This window comes from Pleurodeles waltl, chromosome 7 (assembly GCF_031143425.1).
Source record: "Pleurodeles waltl isolate 20211129_DDA chromosome 7, aPleWal1.hap1.20221129, whole genome shotgun sequence".
Taxonomy (NCBI): Eukaryota; Metazoa; Chordata; class Amphibia; order Caudata; family Salamandridae; genus Pleurodeles; species Pleurodeles waltl.
Window position 1 is genome coordinate 1376275986 of NC_090446.1, and position 21186 is coordinate 1376297171.

Sequence of the window (21186 nt, forward strand, 5' to 3'; positions counted from 1 at the left end):
TCTTCTTCGGTTCTGGGGGTCCCTAAATACTCAATTTAGGGGCATGTTTAGGTCTGGGGGGTTAGTAGCCAATGGCTACTAGCCCTGAGGGTGGCTACACCCTCTTTGTGCCTCCTCCCTGAGGGGAGGGGGCACATCCCTAATCCTATTGGGGGAATCCTCCATCTGCAAGATGGAGGATTTCTAAAAGTCAGAGTCACCTCAGCTCAGGACACCTTAGGGGTTGGCCTGACTGGCCAGTGACTCCTTGTTTTTCTCATTATCTCCTCCGACCTTGCCGCCCAAAGTGGGGCAGTGGCCGGAGGGGGCGGGCAACTCCACTAGCTGGAGTGCCCTTGGTGCTGTAACAAAGGGGGTGAGCCTTTGAGGCTCACCGCCAGGTGTTACAGTTCCTGCAGGGGGAGGTGAGAAGCATATCCACCCAGTACAGGCTTTGTTCCTGGCCACAGAGTGACAAAGGCACTCTCCCCTTGTGGCCAGCAACATGTCTGGTGTGTGGCAGGCTGCTAAAACTAGTCAGCCCACACTGGAAGTCAGGTATGTTTTCAGGGGGCATCTCTAAGATGCCCTCTGGGTGTATTTCACAATAAAATATACACTGGCATCAGTGTGCATTTATTGTGCTGAGACGTTTGATACCAAACTTCCCAGTTTTCAGTGTAGCCGTTATGGTGCTGTGGAGTTTGTGTTTGACAGACTCCTAGACCATTTACTCTTATGGCTACCCTGCACTTACAATGTCTAAGGTGTTGCTTAGACACTGTAGGGGCATAGTGCTCATGCACCTATGCCCTCACCTATGGTATAGTGCACCCTGCCTTAGGGCTGTAAGGCCTGCTAGAGGGGTGACTTATCTATACCTATAGGCAGTGTGAGGTTGGCATGGCACCCTGAGGGGAGTGCCATGTTGACTTAGTCATTTTCTTCCCACCAGCACACACAAGCTGGCAAGCAGTGTGTTTGTGCTGAGTGAGAGGTCCCCAGGGTGGCATAAGACATGCTGCAGCCCTTAGAGACCTTCCCTGGCATCAGGGCCCTTGGTACCAGGGGTACCAGTTACAAGGGACTTACCTGGATGCCAGGATGTGCCAATTGTGGAGACAAAGGTACAGGTTAGGGAGAGAACACTGGTGCTGGGGCCTGGTTAGCAGGCCTCAGCACACTTTCAAATCATATCTTGGCATCAGCAAAGGCAAAAAGTCAGGGGGTAACCAGACCAAGGAGGCATTTCCTTACACAGACAACAATAGGGCATTGTTGATTGTGGAGGGAGAGTTCAGTTTTGATTGTGTGTGCAGTTGCGGAGTGTGGGATTGGAGAGATGATGAGCTATTGAAAGTATGAGAATTTTGTGGTGTCAAGGGCAGTGGTTGATGTGCTTAAGCAGGTCCTCTTGGTTTGTATTGCTCTTGTTGTACTACTTATCTTATTTTAGTTTTGAGAATTTTAATGCTGGTTTAGTCCATAGCTGCGGATGTGGGGAATTGGAAGGGAAAAGGTGCAGTGGAAAGTGTGAACTGAAAGTCTAACGTTGTTAAAGAAGTTACATAACATTGACATTGATAGTTGGGGGAAGGGATTTCCTATTGGAGATTAAAGCGTTAGTAGGGAAAGGGATTTGGGAAGAATGTTTCCCTGCATGCATATCTATCCATGAACAAATGGCAATGGATAGATGGTGGGTTTAGAGTTGGACTTGCTAAGTAAAAATGCCTATTCCCCCACTGCCTACGAGTGATGGCAGTAAAATATACTGGGGCTAGCGAGTGCTGAAATGTTCAGTGATATAGAGAGTTACATTGCAGATTCATATAGTATTCCGTTTACTGAACGAAAAGTGAAAATCTGTTGGATGTCATGAGTGATAGTTCTGTAGTTTGTGGCCAGATAATGCAGCTTGTTTTCGCTGGGTCAATGTGTGTGGTCAAAGAGCCTGATAACATATGAATACAATAAGGTGTTGATAAACTTAAGTGGGTAGAGGGTTATGTTTAGGCTTTCCTGTTTTCAATTTTTATTTTTTGTAATTCTTGGTGGCAGTCTTTCAGTGTTTTTAAAACTGAAAAAAGTAGATATCAGTGTTAATATTTATTTCTCAAAAACTGTGGTGCTTTACTGGATGACACCTTATAAGTAAAATCTGCACCAAAGTACAGTTTCGCCCCACTTAGGCCTACAGGGTCAAGCTAGGTATCGATCCAGGGGGAAACATGATTCTAGAGTTTAGAGTTTAGATTTACAGTCCCTCACATCATACTCAGACTCCTTATGACACTTTAAGAATGGTCATATTTCCCTGGTTCAGTTTGTAATCAGATTCTATGCCTTTTTACTCCCTACTGGGCAAATAAATTACTCTGCTGTCCATCAAGAGGATCAAAGGCATCCCCACACAATAGTCTCATTAACAGTGCTTGACCCAGTTCCTGGGGAAAAAAAAAAAAAAAGAGTGGGGAGGAAAACTGTATCTGTTAATTAGCTTGTGACGCTGGCCTAGTCCCCCAGAAACAAAGGAGGAAAGCTAAACCACTGTGTAGGAGGCTGGCCTGGCTTATAGTGGGTACCTTGTGGTACTTACACCTTGTGCCAGGTCCAGTTATCTCTTATTAGTAGAATAGAGGTGTTTCTAGCAGCTTAGGCTGTTAGAGGTAGCTATGGCAGAGAAGCTTAGGCTGAACTAGGAGACATGCAAAGCTCCTACTATACCACTTATATCATATAGCACAATATCATAAGAAAGCACAATACTCAGAGTTACTAAAAATAAAGGTACTTTATTTTAGTGACAATATGCCAAAAGTATCTCAGAGAATACCCTCACTTAGGAGGTAAGTAATATACACAAGTTATATGTACACAAACCGAAAAGTAACAGTAAGAAAAGTAGTGCAAACAATGTAGAATCACAATAGGATGCAATAGGTGAACATAGGTCTAGGGGCAACACAAATTATATAGTCCAAAAGTGGAATGCAAATCACAAATGGACCCCAGACCTATGGGAAAATGTAGAAGGTCGCTGGGACTGTAAGAAAACAGTAAGGGTGTCCAAAATACTCCACCCCAAGACCCTAGAAAGTAGGAGTACAGTTACCCTACTACCCCAGAAAGACACAATAGTCGTGATAGGGGCAAGAACCACAAGCACCAGCAAAACACTGAAGACGGATTCCTGGAACTGAGGACCTGAAAAGGTCCTTTGGATGGAAGATATCCCACGGCGTGCTGGATGTTGCAGAAGTGTTTCCACGCAGAACTACTGCAAACAAGCCTTGCTAGCTGCAAGGGCCGCAGTAGAGGTTTCTGGGTGCTGCTGGGGACCAGGAAGGACCAGGATGTCGCCCCTTGGAGGAGACAGAGGGGGCACTCAGCAACTCAGAGAGTCCCCGCAGAAGCAGGCAGCACCCGCAGAAGTACCGGAGCAGGCACTTGGAAGTTCTGTGAACTCAGTCACAAAAGGAGGGTCCCACGACGTCAGAGTCCAACTCAGCGGGTTGAGCACTGCAGGACCTAGTGCTGGGGACCAAGGCTAGGCTATGCACAAAGGAATCCTTGGAGAAGTGCACAGAAGCCGGAGCAGCTGCAAATCACGCAGTACACAGGTTTTCTGTCTGGCGTGGGGAGGCAAGGACTTACCTCCACCAAATTTGGATAGAAGGGCCACTGGACTGTGGGAAGACCCTTGGACCCAGCTCCTGTGTTCCAGGGACCACGCTCGTCAGATGAGAGGGGACCCAGAGGACCGGTGATGCAGTCTTTTGGTGCCTGCGTTAGCAGGGGAAAGATTCAGTCAAACCACAGGAGATTTCTTCTTGGCTTCCAGTGCAGGGTGAAGGCAGAAAGCCCTCAGAGCATGCACTACCAGGAAACAGTCGAGAAAGCCGGCAGGATGAGGCACTACAATTTTGCTGGTAGTCGTCTTGCTACTTTGTTGCGGTTTTGCAGGCGTCCTGGAGCAGTCAGCGGTCGATCCTTGGCAGAAGTCGAAGAGGGAAGTGCAGAGGAACTCTGGTGAGCTCCTGCATTCGTTATCTGAGGAATAGCCCAGAGGAGAGACCCTAAATAGCCAGAAAAGGAGGTTTGGCTACCAAGAAAGGAGGTTTGGCTACCAAGAAAGGCAAGAACCTACCAGGAGGGGTCTCTGACGTCACCTACTGGCACTGGCCACTCAGAGCAGTCCAGTGTGCCCCCAACACCTCTGAATCCAAGATGGCAGAGGTCTGGGACACACTGGAGGAGCTCTGGGCAACTCCCTTGGGAGGTACTGGTTAGGGGAGTGGTTACTCCCCTTTCCTTTGTCCAGTTTCGCGCCAGAGCAGGGCTGGGGGATCCCTGAACCGGTGTAGAATGGCTTATGCAGAGATGGGCACCATCTCTGCCCATCAAAGCATTTCCAGAGGCTGGGGAGGCTACTCCACCCCAGCCCTTCACACCTATTTCCAAAGGGAGAGGGTGTAACATCCTCTCTCAGAGGAAATCCTTTGTTCTGCCTTCCTGGGCCGGGGCTGCCCAGACCCCAGGAGGGCAGAATCCTGTCTGAGGGGTTAGCGGCAGCAGAAGCTGCAGTGGAAACCCCGGATAGGCAGTTTGGCAGTACCCGGGTTCTGTGCTAGAGACCCGGGGGATCATGGAATTGTCCCCCCAATGATCCATGATCTTAGACATGTTACATGGCCATGTTTGGAGTTACCATGGTGAAGCTACACATAGGTAGTGACCTATGTGCAGTGCACGTGTGTAATGGTGTCCCCGCACTCACAAAGTTCGGGGAATTTGCCCTGAACGATGTGGGGGCACCTTGGCAGGTGCCAAGGTGCCCACACACTAAGTAACTTGGCTCCTAACCATCACCAATTGAGGGTTAGACATATAGGTGACTTAAAAGTTACTTATGTGCAGTGAAAAATGGCTGTGAAATAACGTGGATGTTATTTCACTCAGGCTGCAGAGGCAGTCCTGTGTAAGACTTGTCTGAGCTCCCTATGGGTGGCAAAAGAAATGCTGCAGCCCACCCATAGTGATCTTCTGGAACCCCAATACCCTGGGTACCTAAGTACCATATACAAGGGAATTATATGGGTGTACCAGTGTGCCAACAAGAATTGGTCAAATTAGTCACTAGCCTGCAGTGACAATTTTAGAAAGCAGAGAGAGCATAAACACGGAGGTTCTGGTTAGCAGAGCCTCAGTGATACAGTTAGGCACCACACAGGGAACACATACAAGGCATACACTATGAGCACTGGAGTCCTGCCTAGCAGGATCCCAGTGACACAAGGGCAAAAACAAACATACATACAGTGAAAATGGGGGTAGCATGCCAGGCAAGATGGTACTTTCCTACAACTGCATCCCAGTACATGAGGGGCTTGCCTCTGATGTTTTGGCAAGGGATCAGGCAACTGTGTCAGCTAGGGGCAGGGCTAAGGCTCTCAGGGAAGCCCTTTCCACAGAAAACTTAAAGTCACCATATTGGAATCTCCCAGACTGCTATGCAGGAGGGTTGCGATAGGGAGTGGAGTGATGACATGGCACTTTAGATTAGCCAGGATTGCCTGGCTTCTAGAACTGTCCAATCTCCCTGTTCCCATTCCCAGCCCAGGGACTGGAGAAGTTTATCAACAAGCAACTCACAACATACCAGCACCGGCTACTCAACACCTCCCAATCAGCCTTCTGCAGCAACCACAGCACCAAGACCGCCATGCTGCCAGCCACTGACTACAACAAAATCCTCCTTGACTGGGAATAAACAGCAAACTTGATCCTCCTCGACCTCTCGCCTGCTTTCGACTCTGTATCCCACCACATAATGATCAAAAGACTCCCCCACGTCGGCATCAAAGGGGATGCACTCAGATGAATCACTTCCTTCCTCACAGGTAGAATACAGAGGGGCTGTCTACCACCTTTCACCTCTGAACCGCAGGATATCACCTGTGGTGACCCCAGGGATCATCCCTCAGTCCCACGCTTTTCAACCCATATATGACCCAGCTGCCCAACATCATATGAGCTCATGAACTCAACATAATATCCTATGCAGATGAAACCCAACTCATTCTCTCACTTACCAATGACCCCACCACCACCAGGACCAACTTCCACAGATGTATGACAAGAGTCTCGGAATGGGTGAAGAGCAAATGCCTGAAGCTGAACACAGACAAGATGGAAGTACTGATCTTTGGCAACAACAACAAATGGAACGACTCCTGGTGGCATGGTCTACACTTAGGACATACACTTGCTGACCATGCCAGGAACATCAGAATCATCATCAATAACAAGCTCACCATGAACTCACAGATAAACACAGTCTCCTCCGCCTGCTTCCTCACCCTGCACATTGAGAAATCATGTGTACGGCGTATACAGAGTTGTTCCTCCATTTTGTATTTTCTCTGCCATTTCATAATGTATGTTATTCTTGTTTTGCTTAAGGTTAACTCTTTTGCTGCTAGCCCCCCCTCCAAGCTAAGCCCTTTTCTGGTTATTTGGGGTAGTTCGTGCTTAATCCTCCATTACATTTTTGTGCGCATAAGCTATCCACACCAAATTTGTGTCCTTTTTTCCATCCTCCTGGGGATTCTAAAGGTGTCCAAGGTTTGAGGAGTCCCCTGGAGGGAACAGAGAAAACAGACAAAATATAGCAAAATTTTCAGTTTTTGAGAAAAATAGAGAACAATTGCTCCAGATAAAAGTGTATTTTTGCCCCCTAAAAATGGCATCAACAAATGGTTTGCTGGACTAAATTAACCACCTTCCCAGCTTTCAGGAACATGGAGAGCTGAATAAAAATAAAAAAAAAGTTTTTGTACCACAGTTTTAGCATTTTTCTAAGGGGAAGCCTATTTTCTGTGCTCTTATCCTACTTCCAGTTTGTGGTAGAAACCAGAAATTCTGAATTCAGCAAGGGTCATGTGTAGTTCCTTAAAAAAAATTCCCAAGGAAAATAACTGTTGAACAAAAGAAACATTGAAAATGACTAGGAAAAAACAGGCATTTGTGGCAACTTTTTCATCTGTAACTTTTTGTCACAATGGGCAGATTGACAAAAGCGATATACCATTACATGCACTAGACCCTTCTGGATGCGGAGACATATAGTGTTTGTAGGCTCCTCAAGAACCCAAGGTACCCATAGCAAACAACTGAGCTGCATTGAGTACCAAGTTAGACTAATTCTTATAGAGAAGAAGGCAGAGTGAAACATGGGCATCAAGGAAACGTATGTATTTCTGAAACGGGTACAAGATATAAAGTTTAGAAGCAGTGGTTATGTCTACATCTCTGAATTTGTAGGAACCAGTAATAGCGCTTGATTTGGAGGGTAGTTTTAAAAATGTCATCTTTCTTACACACCGGCTTACATTTAAAAGGCACAAATGCAGTGAAATCCAATTGGTAATAACAAATGTTCTACTATTCTATGCTCCTACATAAAATGGTACCTCACTTGAGTGGGTAAGGCCTAGTACCCGCAACAAGAAACGGCCCAAAAAGCAACATAGAAGCATCACATTTTTCCACGGAAAACAGACCCTTTTTTACCAATGTGGATAGCTCTAGCTTTTGGACCCTAGCTCAGCCAGAACCTAGGGAAACCAAGCAAACCTATATATGTTTTACAACTAGACACCTAGGGGAATCCAGGGTGGGCTGATGTCGCTCTTACCACATTTCTTTACCCAGAATACCCAGCAAACCTCAAACATTGACTAAAGAAACACTGTTACCTTATATTTCTGTGATGGAAAGTTCTGGAATCTGCAATAAGCTTCCTTCAACCTGGCATTGCCCCCACCCCCAGCCACTCCCAATAAAAATGGTACACTTAGTGCCTGTGATAGGAACAGCCAAAAACACAACATGGACACAGCACTTTTTTTTTCCACCGAAAGGCGGCCCTCTTTTTCCAATGTGGATTGTTCAGGATTTTGACCCTAGCTCAGCCAGCACCTAGGGAAACCTAGACAACCTGTACCCATCTACCCCCAGGTAGAGCAGAAAGACTGTTCAAATTTGTCTTTCGTGGTGGGTGGGGGGGATTGGCATGCCCATTTTGGGATGTCACCTCTCCTACATTTTTTTTTTTTTTTTTTTTTTAAAGAACCCCTGGTGCCTAGTGGTCTTTCTGGGTGGGGTGGGGGGTTGGTGGGGGATTTTGGACTATTGCCCTATCTGCTTCCCCGGTGGGAGTAGAAAGACTAAATTTGCAGAATAAATTGGGGTGAGCAAAAGCCCTTGCCCAAGGGACCACTCCCCTCCTCCCTGGTGTCTAGTGGACTGGAATCCTGCTTCAGGATCACACTCCTGCGGCAATCCCCAGGCAAGGATCCACTAGGGGATGGTACTAATGGAAAGGGGAGATTTTCCTCCTCTGAAGCATCTGCCGCCCATAAACAGAACATGAAATACGAAAACATGGAGGGGAATTTTAATAGCAGGTTCTGCCGCCTCTGGATTGGATCTCAAGCCTGCCAGCAATATAATGAGTAGATTGAAAGAGAAGGCCTAGATTTGAGTCATATTTGTAACCATAAAAACAATACAGTACCAAGGCATTGCATTGTAGTGTAGGCAAACCTCCTCCTCCCCCCCACAACCGGAGGCTCGGGCATTGAAGTATACAATGCGATGTCAGGTGTCCCTGGTCAAGTCTTGTTCCATCGTCGGCCAACATCCCGTTGTCAGAGCAGGGTGGGTGCAGGGGGATGGGAGAAAATAGGCCAAGGAGCCGGGTACACTGTTTGGGAAGCTAAATAGCTGCAGGGTAGTCATGAGAATCTCATCGGGTTCCATCTGAGTCAGATTTTCTTCTGCTGGGGGTGAGCTTGTCAAGTTCTATCACCCTCCTCGGTTCAGCCACGATTTCAGGGACCTAGAGGGTTTTCTCTGGGGCCCCCGAGCAGTAAGCGGCAGAGGGCGGTTCAGTGGCTCCAGAGTCATTCAATCTCCTGGCTTCGAGGGGCGCAGCAACCGCTGTCCAGTAGCCCACTCCAAGGTCTGCTAAGGGGTGCCAAAGAAGTGAGTTGAGGACTTGAAAATTACCTTGAGATCAGCTGGGAAGAGAAGCATAAAGCGAGTGTCAACCCCACAAAGATTCTGGTTAATCTCCTCGAAGGAGCACCGTTTCTATTGTATCGTCCAGGTATAGGTGGAAAGACCATGACCTTAGAGTTCAGATGACGGAGGTTCGGTTGGTTCTGAGCCTCCCCATAGGATGGCATCTCAGTCTCAGACATTAAGGAGTCCCAGTATCACCGGACAATTACAACAACAGCTGGATAATTTGTCTGCTGGGATTCAGGATCGGAACCAGCTTTCAAGGAGTTCGCTCTGCCCTGGGCTTTCAGCTCCCTCCAGAAGTCCAATAAGGCGCAAGTTGTTACATCTGTAGCGATTCTCTACATCCTCCTCTCTCTTGTCCAGGGTAGACACCGTGGACATCAGATTAGCACTTGACGCTTGAGTGTGACTATGTCATCTTCAGTCCCAGAGATCCGCGTTTTAGTTTCAGTCACCCTTTCTGCGACTTCACTTAAGGCATGGTGCAAAAGTGAAAGGTCCATACAGAAGCCAACCAACTTAGTTTACACTGCGCCTTGTGAGTCCTGGATTGCTTTCAGGATCAATCCTAGGTCTGTAGTAGATTGAGTTGGGGTGGTGGAATGGGAGGCCTCCGCTGACCTCTTTGCTGTTGGAGTTCAGAACAGTGTATTGGTCCATTTTTGTCTGAGCTGTCGTGGGTGGAGGAGATTTACAGCGTCCGATCATCAGGTGCGCCTCTTTCAAGGATGGATGCAAATGCCAAATGTGTCTCTCCTGCAAGTGGTCCTTCGCCTAGGGTAGTCAATCACCAGCGCTGCGCCCCAGGTCCGGTAGCTGAAGTTTTCAATGCAGCAGCAGTCCATATTGCAGGGCCTAATCCACTTCTCTCCCACAGTGCTGTGGTCAGGGGGAAGGATCCCAAGGTACCATGATTACCCCAAGGCCAAGGAAACCCAACAAAGCTATCTCGATTGGTGGAAAGTCTGAGGGAGCAGGATACTGTATAGGAGGGCAGGGCCTGCTGCAGACGTGCAGAGAGGGCACGTGCATTGTGGGAGTAGGTGCCAAGTGTTGGGAGATGGTGTACCATCCTCGTTCATATAATCCAGGAGCTGTCAGTTAATTGTGAGTGCCTCCTGGGGCCCGAATGTACCACTGTTGCTTGTGATCAGCCGCGTGGGAATCAGCCGCGTAAGTGCCTGAACAGTCTTCCTGATTGGCCCTCCTAGGGAGCACATGCGGCCGTCACTACCCCCTAGAGAATCCTCCACCCGGAAGGGCCGTGGACTCCCACTGTGAGAGAATCGTGGGCCCTTGAATGAGTAATGCTGCGCCTATGTCCTGCCCCGAGCCGGCACACAGAACAAGCAAGGGGAGACCTTAATTTTAAAGGAGCCTGTAGTCCTGGAAAGTCACCAAGGGCCTGGGTCTTCCTTGGAATGTGAGGGTCCATGGGGAAGGGGGGAGCGTGGGAATCACAGGGTTAAAAGAGTCCAGCGGCCCCCGTCCACCTCAAAATGTTCATGCTCAGGTAGTTCGTGAACCACTTCTCCTGCCCTGTGTGTGCTAGTAGGTCCCCGGCTTCCATCTTTGCCCTGGCCTAGGAAAGAATGAAGTTCCGAGCCGGCCCAGGCCCGCAAGATGAATCTGGCAGCCACCATGAGTTAAGGTGGTACTGGGGCGCCTCCCGTTGGGGTATGTGGTCCGCTCCAGCAGTGTCGGGTCTGGTACAGGGGAAATGTACATGCTTACCTCCTGGGCATCCTGTTCACATGCAGGTCAGCTGGATCGCAGCCACGCAGAGGTCACATACGCAGGCTGCTCCAGGCACAAAGCACAGTCCACAGCGGCTGCTAAAATGCTGAATAGGCTGAACACAGCTGCAGCTGAGCACCACAGCACTACCCAGGTAGTGGAGGGGGGACCAAGAGGGTTACCCCAAGCAGTGAAGGGGGGGTCAATATGATGCTGTCAGGCCGGATGAAGATGGATTGGACTCTGGCAACAAGAGCTGTATTAATGCTTGATCGCCACGTCAGCCTTTTTGGTCACTCCAACGTGCAACTTACTACTCTCAAGTGTTTTCCATCTTTTGCAGAAACAATTACAGCTAGCTATGTGGCTCTTAAATACACTACTGCAACATACAGAGAACATCAAGCTAAAGACGAATGAGATGAAACACGCTGCCAAATTGGCAGACACTGAAAGTAGGACTTAGAGGCCCAGCGACCTTGGAGATGGCCACAGGTACTAATCTGGTGATGTACCATAGGCCTGGAGTGTAGCTTTCATCTCTGGGCTGGGTTCATTGTGCTTCAACAACACAGGGCACCAAAGTAGTTCAAGAGCAGTACAAGTCACTGTTTCCCAGTTTCCAATAAAATAAGATTTTTCGCTACGGTAGTGTTTTAGCTGCTACATTTGAAAAGCATAAACCCTAGGTATATTGTGAAGAGTAAGAGTATGGTATGTTGTGCAGAAGTATAAAATCAGGAGGCATAAGATAAGACAGTAGCAAAGTGAGAGAGTAGGTAAATAGCTAATCAGAAAAGAGATTAGATGGTCATTTCAATGAGGATGACTAGGATCCACCAAATCCTAATACTGCTAAAAGTCATGATAATTCAGTGGTTAGATGCGTCGCAGATACAGTTGAGCATGCAACATACTATATCGATAGTTCTCTTCACAAATCTATCACATTAAGGTCATTAATGAGCTGGTGAAGTAATTAAGCAAACAGTACACAGGTACTGTATATTTGTACAGTACTGAGTCAAGGATCACCTTCCTTGGGGACAAAATCAGTGCTGCTTTAGGTGGCAGTGTTGTTCACTATAGATATTTTAAACAATAATAAGCATTGCAATTATGAAGGCATAGATGACAGTGGTATACACATGAGTCATTGCACAGAGGATTTACCAGCATGCTGACAACTGACAATAATAGAATAAGTCTACAGAATACGGTAAAAAGTACAGCTAAAAGTATTCACAAGCATGAACTGCAGCCTGTATAGGTACACTAGACTAGTAGCAGAAGCTCTTCACAAACATTAATGGCAGATGGGTGTACAGAGGCAAGGTGTGGGTAGATGTTATGGCATGTCTTTGTACACCCTACAGTTTGGGCTTTCATATTATAAAAACATAATTTTTCCCTGCAACAGTGCTCAGACAGAAGTTTTTTTTAAGATGACCTAGATGGAAGGATTGGAGTATCAGAGCAGCAAACTGGAGAACAAAGAGAGCAAAAGGGAATACCAACATCAGAGTTATCAACACGAAGTCATTGAGTGGCACGAACAGAGATACTGAAAATTTTAACTACATGCAGAGGCAATTGGAGTTAATATATGTAAATGTCTCTTAACAAGAAATGTTGCAAAGAAAGGAAAGAAGGTGAGTGGCTGTTGGCCTATACCCCAATGGCAGAATTATGTTGTGCAGCATCTCACCACAATTTAATGAAGGAGGGGCCTCGAAGATGTGGAGGGTAGAAACTGCCTATTGCAAGACCAACTGGAAAGCAGGCGAGCTCTGATCTTTGACCATGGTAGTAATCCTGGCATGTTGTCCAGGGCAGGCAGAAGGCTTGTCGATGATGCAGGGTGAGAGTAAGTCATATGTAAGCATGTCAGTAATTACTGCCATGAAGAGAGCTGCACGTAACTTCAACGATATTGTTGGAGAGAGAAGTCAGTTTATCAGGCAACATGGTATAGGACAGCCACAAGCCAATAAAAGGGAGACTATAGACCCTGTGGAATCACTTGATGATGCTCGAGATATCTCTTGAATATGCAAGTAAGTATTCATAAGACACCTTTGTTATCAACTGAGGATCAAAGAAGTGCTGCATCACAAATTTTACTGAGGAGTGGAAGGATGCATAGGGGCACTGCTGGTACCATGTTTCACTCAGGAAGTATGAAGCTTTTTAGTAACTGTGTTAGGTACAGGTAAATGTAAAAGCATTATAATAATGTCAAGGTGTTTTCAAAAGTGTAGACAGATAAATGCATGCGCAAAACTAACAAGACACGCATAAGAGGTAAAGGAATATAGGTGACCATGTTTCAGGAGCGCTAGTGAAATACATTTACATGGGCACCAAAGTACTTATTTCCATGGTTGACTGCAGAGCCAGCATTTTCACACTGCAGCCACCTGAAAGGGCTTTCATATAGGGATACATCTAATGAAGATAAAAAGGGGTAGAGTTTATGTTAATGATTAATATATGCTAAGAGGAATTGGGGTGAGCAACAGGAATGTTCCTATGATATACCCTGTCCAGCTACTGGGATGTGACACTTCATTGTTTAGAAGTGTGCAGGGACAGAGGAGAAAAGTCTGTGTTCATGGTCTGTAGGTATAGTCAGGCTGAAAATCATTTACTCAATACAGACACCACTGCGTGACAGTCAAATCGAGTATTTTCTTCAATGTTCATCCTTTTCTCTATAGCACATAGTTGGATGAAATCTCAGGGATGGACAAAATATCTTTGCTTTTGCCTTTTGGAATCTTCGTTTGTGGATGTTCTAAAATTTGGTTAAATGAAGGATGCTGTGAGGATATAGCATGAAACGTCCTTCTGCAACTAGCAAGCAGGCATGTTTGAATTCACTTTTGTATGGTGCAAAGTAACTAAAAACTGGTGCTGGGTGCCACAGTGAGTTAGCAGGGTGTCATTGTGTGGAATTTAGTGGTCTGCTTTTTTAAGATTGATGGTTATTCTTTCTGCCACGTTTGTGCACTTTCTGAAGCCTTTCTGAATGATTATTACACTTTATTTGTCCAATCATGCCATCACTAGGGATAGCATCCATATAAATAGAATTGGCATTACAGCTACATATAAAGAAAAAAGTAAAAAAATAAAATAAAAATAGAGCACCAAATTGTGTAACAAGTATTAATAAGCCAGAAATGAATTATTTAGTTGATTCTGGGATGCTATATACCACATGATCATGTGCTCTTTTCTAGCACCCAAGGGAAGAAATATCAATTAACTGGGCTAAGTAGATGTTAATAAAGGACCTTGTGGCTCTTTGACAATAAATTGTGATAAGCAATGTTTTAAAACAGAGAAACAATTGTCATGAACTCTATGTGGCCAAGAAAGGTGAATCAATTTTATGATGAATACATTAACATGAGGAGAGGATGATTTTTCAGTGTGTTAAGCATAAATTAAATCTTATTAGATTGACAAGAAAATAAATGGGAGTTGGTTGCCAGAGGATTTATAAACCCAAATGGATTTTTAAAACTAGATTATGTTAAACACATGATGAGAAACACGGTTCAAAAAGTTAGACAAGTATTAATCATGTTCAAAGAAACTTTTTAGAGCTCAACTATAAAGAATGGTTGAGAGGGTAGTGGTTGAATCTGAGAGGTTGGCTCTTATTATTATTTCCAAATAACTCGATTGTGGTCTAGTGGTATATGTGTGTGGATTGAAGATCCTAACAACAACATCTGAACAGTTATTCCCTGTCTAATGTTGGCGATATGTACAGTAACTTAGATAATATGGAGCAGTTTTAGAATTGTAGATCTTTGATCCATCTGCCACCCATTGCGTTGCAACAAAGCACTTAACATTTTTAAAATATTCCAGGATTTATTCAAGTTCAAACATATGCATTTCGGACAGGCCTTGGCTTTGGTTGTTTTCTAAAAGATGAAAGGAATGTCTGTTCAAGTGAATAAAAAGCATAACATCTTTTAATGTCCATTTTAGAAACACAAAAAAAACAAAATACAATTGAGAATGGATATCTAATTTGGTTGTATTAGCTCACAGGAAGGCATTGGTCCCCGAAGAGCAATTGATGGAAAGCTCTGGCACCTGAGAACAATTATCAAAAAAATACTGTTTTAAAAGTATATGGCTGATGGCGATGGGTCTCTGCTGTACGCAGTGACTGTATTTGGCCTCGGCGCAGACCCTAAGTGGAAGGAACAGCAGCTGTTCCCGCTACTAATCAATCTTTTGTATTTGATGTGTTAAAGCAGGAGACGTGCCATGAGTTTCAACGTGATCCAGGTAACCAACGTGTCTCCCAGTGCCAGCTCCAACCAGATGCTGACCCTTTTTGGGATCCTGGGACAGATCGAGGAGTTGCAGCTCTTCCCTCCGGATGATTCTTCTTTGCCTGTAACATCTCACGTCTGTTTTGTAAAGTTGGTTGACGCTAATTCTGCGATTGTGGCCCAGCATCTGACAAACACAATATTCGTTGACCAAGCTTTAATTGTCGTACAGTATGCAGGAGTTATTCCAGATGAGACTAAGGAATTGTTTCTTCTGGCACCACCAAATGCAGTGGTAGGCCTTCTACCTGGATGAGGACTCCTCCATACTCCAAAGCCACTTGCTCAGATGGGTGCTGTTCCATTGTCGCGTTAGGAGCGTCTGGCCTTTGCCCCACCCTTGCTGCTCTTGGGCTTCCTGGTGAAAACATAGGCTCACAGTCACTTGCAGCAGATCAGCTGCTAGAGTTCAATGGATCTAAAGTTGAACCATGTAGCTGCTGGATTTGTTTCACAGAGTGTGCAATCTGATGCTTCTAATAAGGAGATAGAAGAAGCAATGAAACAAGTAAGGGAAGCACAGTCATTGATTTCAGCTGCTATACACCCAGATAAGAAAGATGATAAGCAAAGGCATTCAAGATCAAGGTCCCAATCAACGAGAAGGAGAACACCATCATCTACTAGACAGAGACACTCTAGAAGTAGAACGCGGATGAGGTCACATTCCAAGTCCAGGAGCCAGCGAAATCTATAAGTCCAAGGAGAAGACTGTCTCATTCAAGAGAGTAAGTTAGGAGATCTCGGAGTCCATCTGAATCCAGAGATAGGACGAAAGAGGACAAAGAAAAAAGCTTTCAAAACCCCCACCTAAAAGCTACAGCACTTCCAGATGATCTAGGAGCACAAGTAGAGACAGATGACGCAGAAGAAGCAGAAGTGGATCGAGGTCTCCCAAGAAATTACGTTCTCCTAAGAGAAAACCATTCAGATCTCCTTCTCCTAGATGGCATAGAAAGGAGAAAAAGAAGAACAAAGATAAGGAAAGGGATAAAGAGAAAGAAAGAAGCAGAGATGAAAGGGAGATATCAACCAGCAAGAAAAAGAAAAGCAAAGACAGAGCGGGAACGTGAAAGAAAATAAGACAGTGACAAAGATATAAAACAGGTTACAAGGAACTATGATGAAGAAGAACAAGGATATGACAGCAAAAAAGAAAAACATGATGATATATTAGTGTGTGAATCTTGTTCCTCCAAAGTGAAAGAAAAACCAGTGCAAGCAGTTGCAGAGGCTGTGAAAGAATCCAAAGTGAACGGAGATGATCATCATGAAGAGGATATGGATATGAGTGACTGAATAGCTGCAGACGTGCATCAGGGTCATTCATGTGTGGATTGTTTATTTATTCTTGAACTGGATATGGACAGCTCTTTTTAAACATATCTAGATCTGCTATTACATTTATTTACATCACAGTCTTAATAGAAAGTGGCACATGGATAACATTTCTTGTTTTGGCCAAAATATTGATGAGCCAGGCAGTTTACTAAACTTGACTATGCTTCAAGCAAGTTAAAGATTGCATGCGTCTATGGCAAGCATAGGTTGTTAATGTCTGACATCATTAGTAGTTCAGTTTAACAGTAGTGTTTTCTGGAATTTGATTAATCACAGAAATAGGTATATAAGGATTTATCTGCCTGCATGTTGAACAAGACATGCACATTGTTAATGTTTGCTCTAGGAAAATTGTACATCATGCTGGATCTACTTGAGGGTCTTGTATGTGTTTTTGTGAGAAATTAACAGTCCTTACATCTGGGAAAACACATTGTGATTTTTGTAGATCATTTTAGCCTTGTGCTAAACTTCTGTTTTGAGGTGTTTTTTTTTTGTTTTGAGAGGTTACAATGCAGTAACTTGTGATGGTTAATTCAGTTTCTTGGATAAATAACTTTGAATCTGAAGTACTTTCGTACACATTAAGCATGGTCCATAAACTTTGAGTATGGTTTTATTTTTTCTGTCAGAAGTTGGTATTTTTTTTTATATTTGCTTAAAATGCATTGCCACAAATGGGACAGTGTTGTACCTAGCACCACTGGAGAAGAAGGAATGTGTGATCTTTCAGAACCCAATATTACTGTTTCTTTTTCTGTTCTTTGTGTAAAGTAGAGAAGTGCATTTTAAAATGCCCTTGTACGTTTTTAAAGTGAGTCTGTTGATAATGTACTTTTTATTGGGTCCCAAGTTGTATAAACGAATTAAATTTTTGTTACTGTCTCTGCAGTTGACTCTTATTCCATAGCAATGTGTTACATGCAAAGTAGTGACTTGGCTATTTTCTTAGGTTAAAGAGTTTAAAAGCATTTTACTTTTTTTTGAGAGAGAAACAAAAGTAGACTGCAGTGCGTGCCAAGTTGATGTACAGTTTCTGAAGTACAAGTTACTTACCTTCGGTAACGAAATATGTGGTAGAGACATATTCTAGTTGCAGATTCCTTACCTTTGAATTTCCCCAGGCGTCAGACTGGACCTGCAGATTTTTCTTCGAGCAGTACCTCTGCGCACCGTCAGGTGGCATCGGTCGACTCCGCGGGCATCGTTGGTGTCGTGCTCGCCGTGATGACGTTGGGGTCGTATGTAGGCACCACCCCGGTGCGCTGACGTCAGTTTCTTTTCACGACTTTCCATGCCAGTAGCGCAGAGCCATGAGGAACACAGAGTGGTGCGCCAAAACTAGGGCCCTTAAAGGGAAGTTCCTGTCCCTAGAAATCACTTTGCACTGCAGGGAGGATGGGCGGGTCGGTAAGGAACCTGCAACTAGAATATGCCTCTACCAAATATTTCATTACCGAAGGTAAGTAACTTGTACATCTGATAGAGACTTCTAGTTGCAGATTCCTTACCTATGAATAGATACCCGAGCAGTACCATCCCGGGTGGTGGGCTGAGAACCAAGATCACACCAAAAGGTCCTGCAGGACTGAACGGCCAAAGTAGCCGTCCTTGGAGAAGAACTGTATGGTAATCTGGCACGAGGCATTACAATATCAGATTCAACAATGAATACCAATCACTCTCACAAAGAGGGTTTAAGAAGCAAATTCATAAGACTGGAAAGACTTAAAAAGAATGAACTTTCAAAATGGTGGCATGGGGCGACACTTAAACAATATGTAAAACTCAATCGTATAGCACGGGGTCTAAGATCCCAAATGTTTCCAACCTATGACGATCTTGACACAGATCTATTGACTCTTTGGGATAAGGAATTAACTTCCAGTTCACTAAAACTCATGGAAATTCTCATTATTAATTTGGAAAGAAAGGTTTCCAGATTGCAATCAGAAATTGCTACATTTTGAGTCAGAAATCAAAGAGTTAAATCTTCCTGAGGCTACTGAGAAGAACTATAAAATTCTGGATGAGATTCTTTCTCAATTTCAAGAAGAAATCACTCAGCGTAAGGCAAGGAAACTAAAAAGGGATGAAAGAGACTATGAGTCAGGGAGGGTGTTTACCCTTGCAAGAAAGTAGGACCATCTGGTCCAGTCAAACTTGAGCAGGCAGGAATCACCGTCTTTTACTTCTGGTTCTGCTTCCACAAGTGCACAGGCATCTAGTGACAGTGGTATTGAGGGTGGTGTGGGCATGGCATCACAATGTCTTTCTAACAATAGGGGAGGTTTTTTTTTTACAAGAGCTCATGAAGATCAAGCAGAGCAATCGCGACCAAAACAAGAAGAGACCAAATACTGGAAGACCAGAAGGGGCAGGAGAGGGGGAAAACACAACAGCAAAAATAGACATGAAAACGAGATTCTGGGACAAACGAGTTTGAAGTCAAACAGAACTGGCTCAATAAATGTTGTCAATTTATCGTATATGAATCTTTCCATTGACATGAAATCACTTTTAGAAAAAGGACTGAATTTTTGTCCTACGGACCAAGGGGACATATATAAATCGAAAATAGACCTTTTCAAATTTGTACGTAAACTCAAATTGAAAAAATATTTTTAATTAAATCCAACTGATATTCAGAGTAGGGACAACCCGGTACAAGGCTTAAATTTAAATGAATTATCAATTAAAGACATTCATGATACTGCCGTATTATTGTCCCTATCTGAACACAAAGAGATCCCAATTATCTTCTAGCAGGTTTTGGGCGACCTGGATATAGCACATAACATCAGTATTAGCAGTGGTCTGAGAAAAAAAAAGTCAAGATGGGTCCCTAAGTTTATGAGCAACAACAATCTGGATATGTTTTTGGATTTAGTTTGAAGGGACTTAGACAAAGTAAAGTCACGCCACACAACCTCCAATTTAAGCTAAACAGAGAGGAAGGCTCTTAGAGAACTTCGACAAAACGATCAAATCATGATTAGGCAAGCAGACAAAGGAGGCAATGTGGTGATAATGAATAAATGCGATTATGAAAACGAAATTCTTACACAATTGTATGATGTTGGATGTTATGAAAAACTCACGTACAACCCGATTCCGGGCCTAACTAACATTATTCAGAAAAAACTGAAAAATTGGCATGAGCAACAATTACTCAATAAGGATGAATATCAATAACTTTTGGTGAATCATCCCAAGGATCCATGTCTATATACTCTGCCAAAAATACACAAGGAACTACCGTTCCCACCAGGGAGACCCATTATTTTGGAAATATCTGGACCCACTGAAAAAATATCAGAATATGTTGATGTGTTTCTTCAACCAATGGTCAATAACCTTCCCTCATATTTTAAAAACACTACACATATTTTGAGTAGATTAGGTGACTTTGAATGGGATACCAATATGTTGTTAGTTACTTTGGATGTTGTTTCTCTGTACACATGTCATGTATAAGACATGACTTTGGTTTGAAAGCTGTTGAATTGTTCCTCAATAGAAAATCAGTCACCTTATGGGAACATACAAGGATGATATTGGACATGATAGATCTAATTCTCAATAACAACTTTTTTCTCTTTAAAAAAAGAATGGTATAGACAGAAGCAGGGGGTGGCGATGAGCTCAAGATTTTCCCCTTCTTACGCAAACCTCTTTATGGGTTGATTTGAGGAGAGGTGGGTCTGGGGCCCTGATGCCACCAAATGCCACACGGACATACTATACTGGGGTCTCTACATTGACGACTGCCTCATGATCTGGATGGGCAGTGTGGAGCAATTAATCGAATTTTGTGAATTTCTTAATTTGAATGATATGAATGTGAGGTTTACTTACCAATACTGTAACAAATGTATTGATTTTCTGGATGTATAATTAGTCATAGAAAATAATAGGATTCACAGCAGGCTATACAGGAAATCTACTGCATGCAATTCGATCCTACATGCGGATAGTGCCCACCCACAACATCAACTCTCTTCAATACCTTATGGTGAAATGATTCGGGCAAGACGTAACTGTAGTAAAAATGGTGAGTTTGAAACATGTTTAGATGAAATGTGTCAGCGGTTCGTACAACGAGGATACCAGAGGTGCATCATTATGAAGGCACAGCGCAGAATTAAGTATATTCACAGGGAGGATACACTCAAACCCAAGGAATTTACTGCACAAAGTGAGCAAGACAAAGTAAGATTGGTTACAGACTATACAGAAAATTCAAAACTGTTGCGAAAATTTGTTCATAAACATTGGCATATTTTGTTACAAGATGAAACCCTGAGAGGTATTATCAGTAATAAACCTGAAATTACATATCGAAGGGGAAAATCCCTCAGAAGTCTTCTCAGTCCCAGTTACCCCATTAAGCACACTAAAGAGGATTGGCTTTCTGCCCACACAATGGGCTTTCACAGTTGTGGACATTGTGGATTGTGTAAATGGGCCTGTCGAAAATGAACAGAATTTACTGACAACTCAGGCCAGACCTATAAGATTAGATCATATATTAATAGTAGTACCACATTTGTGGTTTACATTGTTTCTTGCTAATGTAATCGTTTTTATGTGGGGAGTACAATTCGTCCGCTAAGAGTGAGGATTGGAGAACATGTTAGAGCACTTTTACATGAAGACTTTAGATACCCACTGG

General features: G+C 44.1%; 1 protein-coding gene and 1 pseudogene across 2 annotated transcripts in view; one reads left to right on the forward strand and one right to left on the reverse strand.

Annotated features, from left to right (window-relative positions):
* The window catches only part of LOC138246348 (kinesin-like protein KIF18B), a 184680-nt gene that overhangs the window by 99560 nt on the left and 63934 nt on the right, over positions 1-21186 (reverse strand). The gene's annotated exons all lie outside the window — the stretch shown is intronic.
* LOC138245907 (serine/arginine-rich splicing factor 11 pseudogene) lies at positions 15103-16548 on the forward strand (annotated as a pseudogene).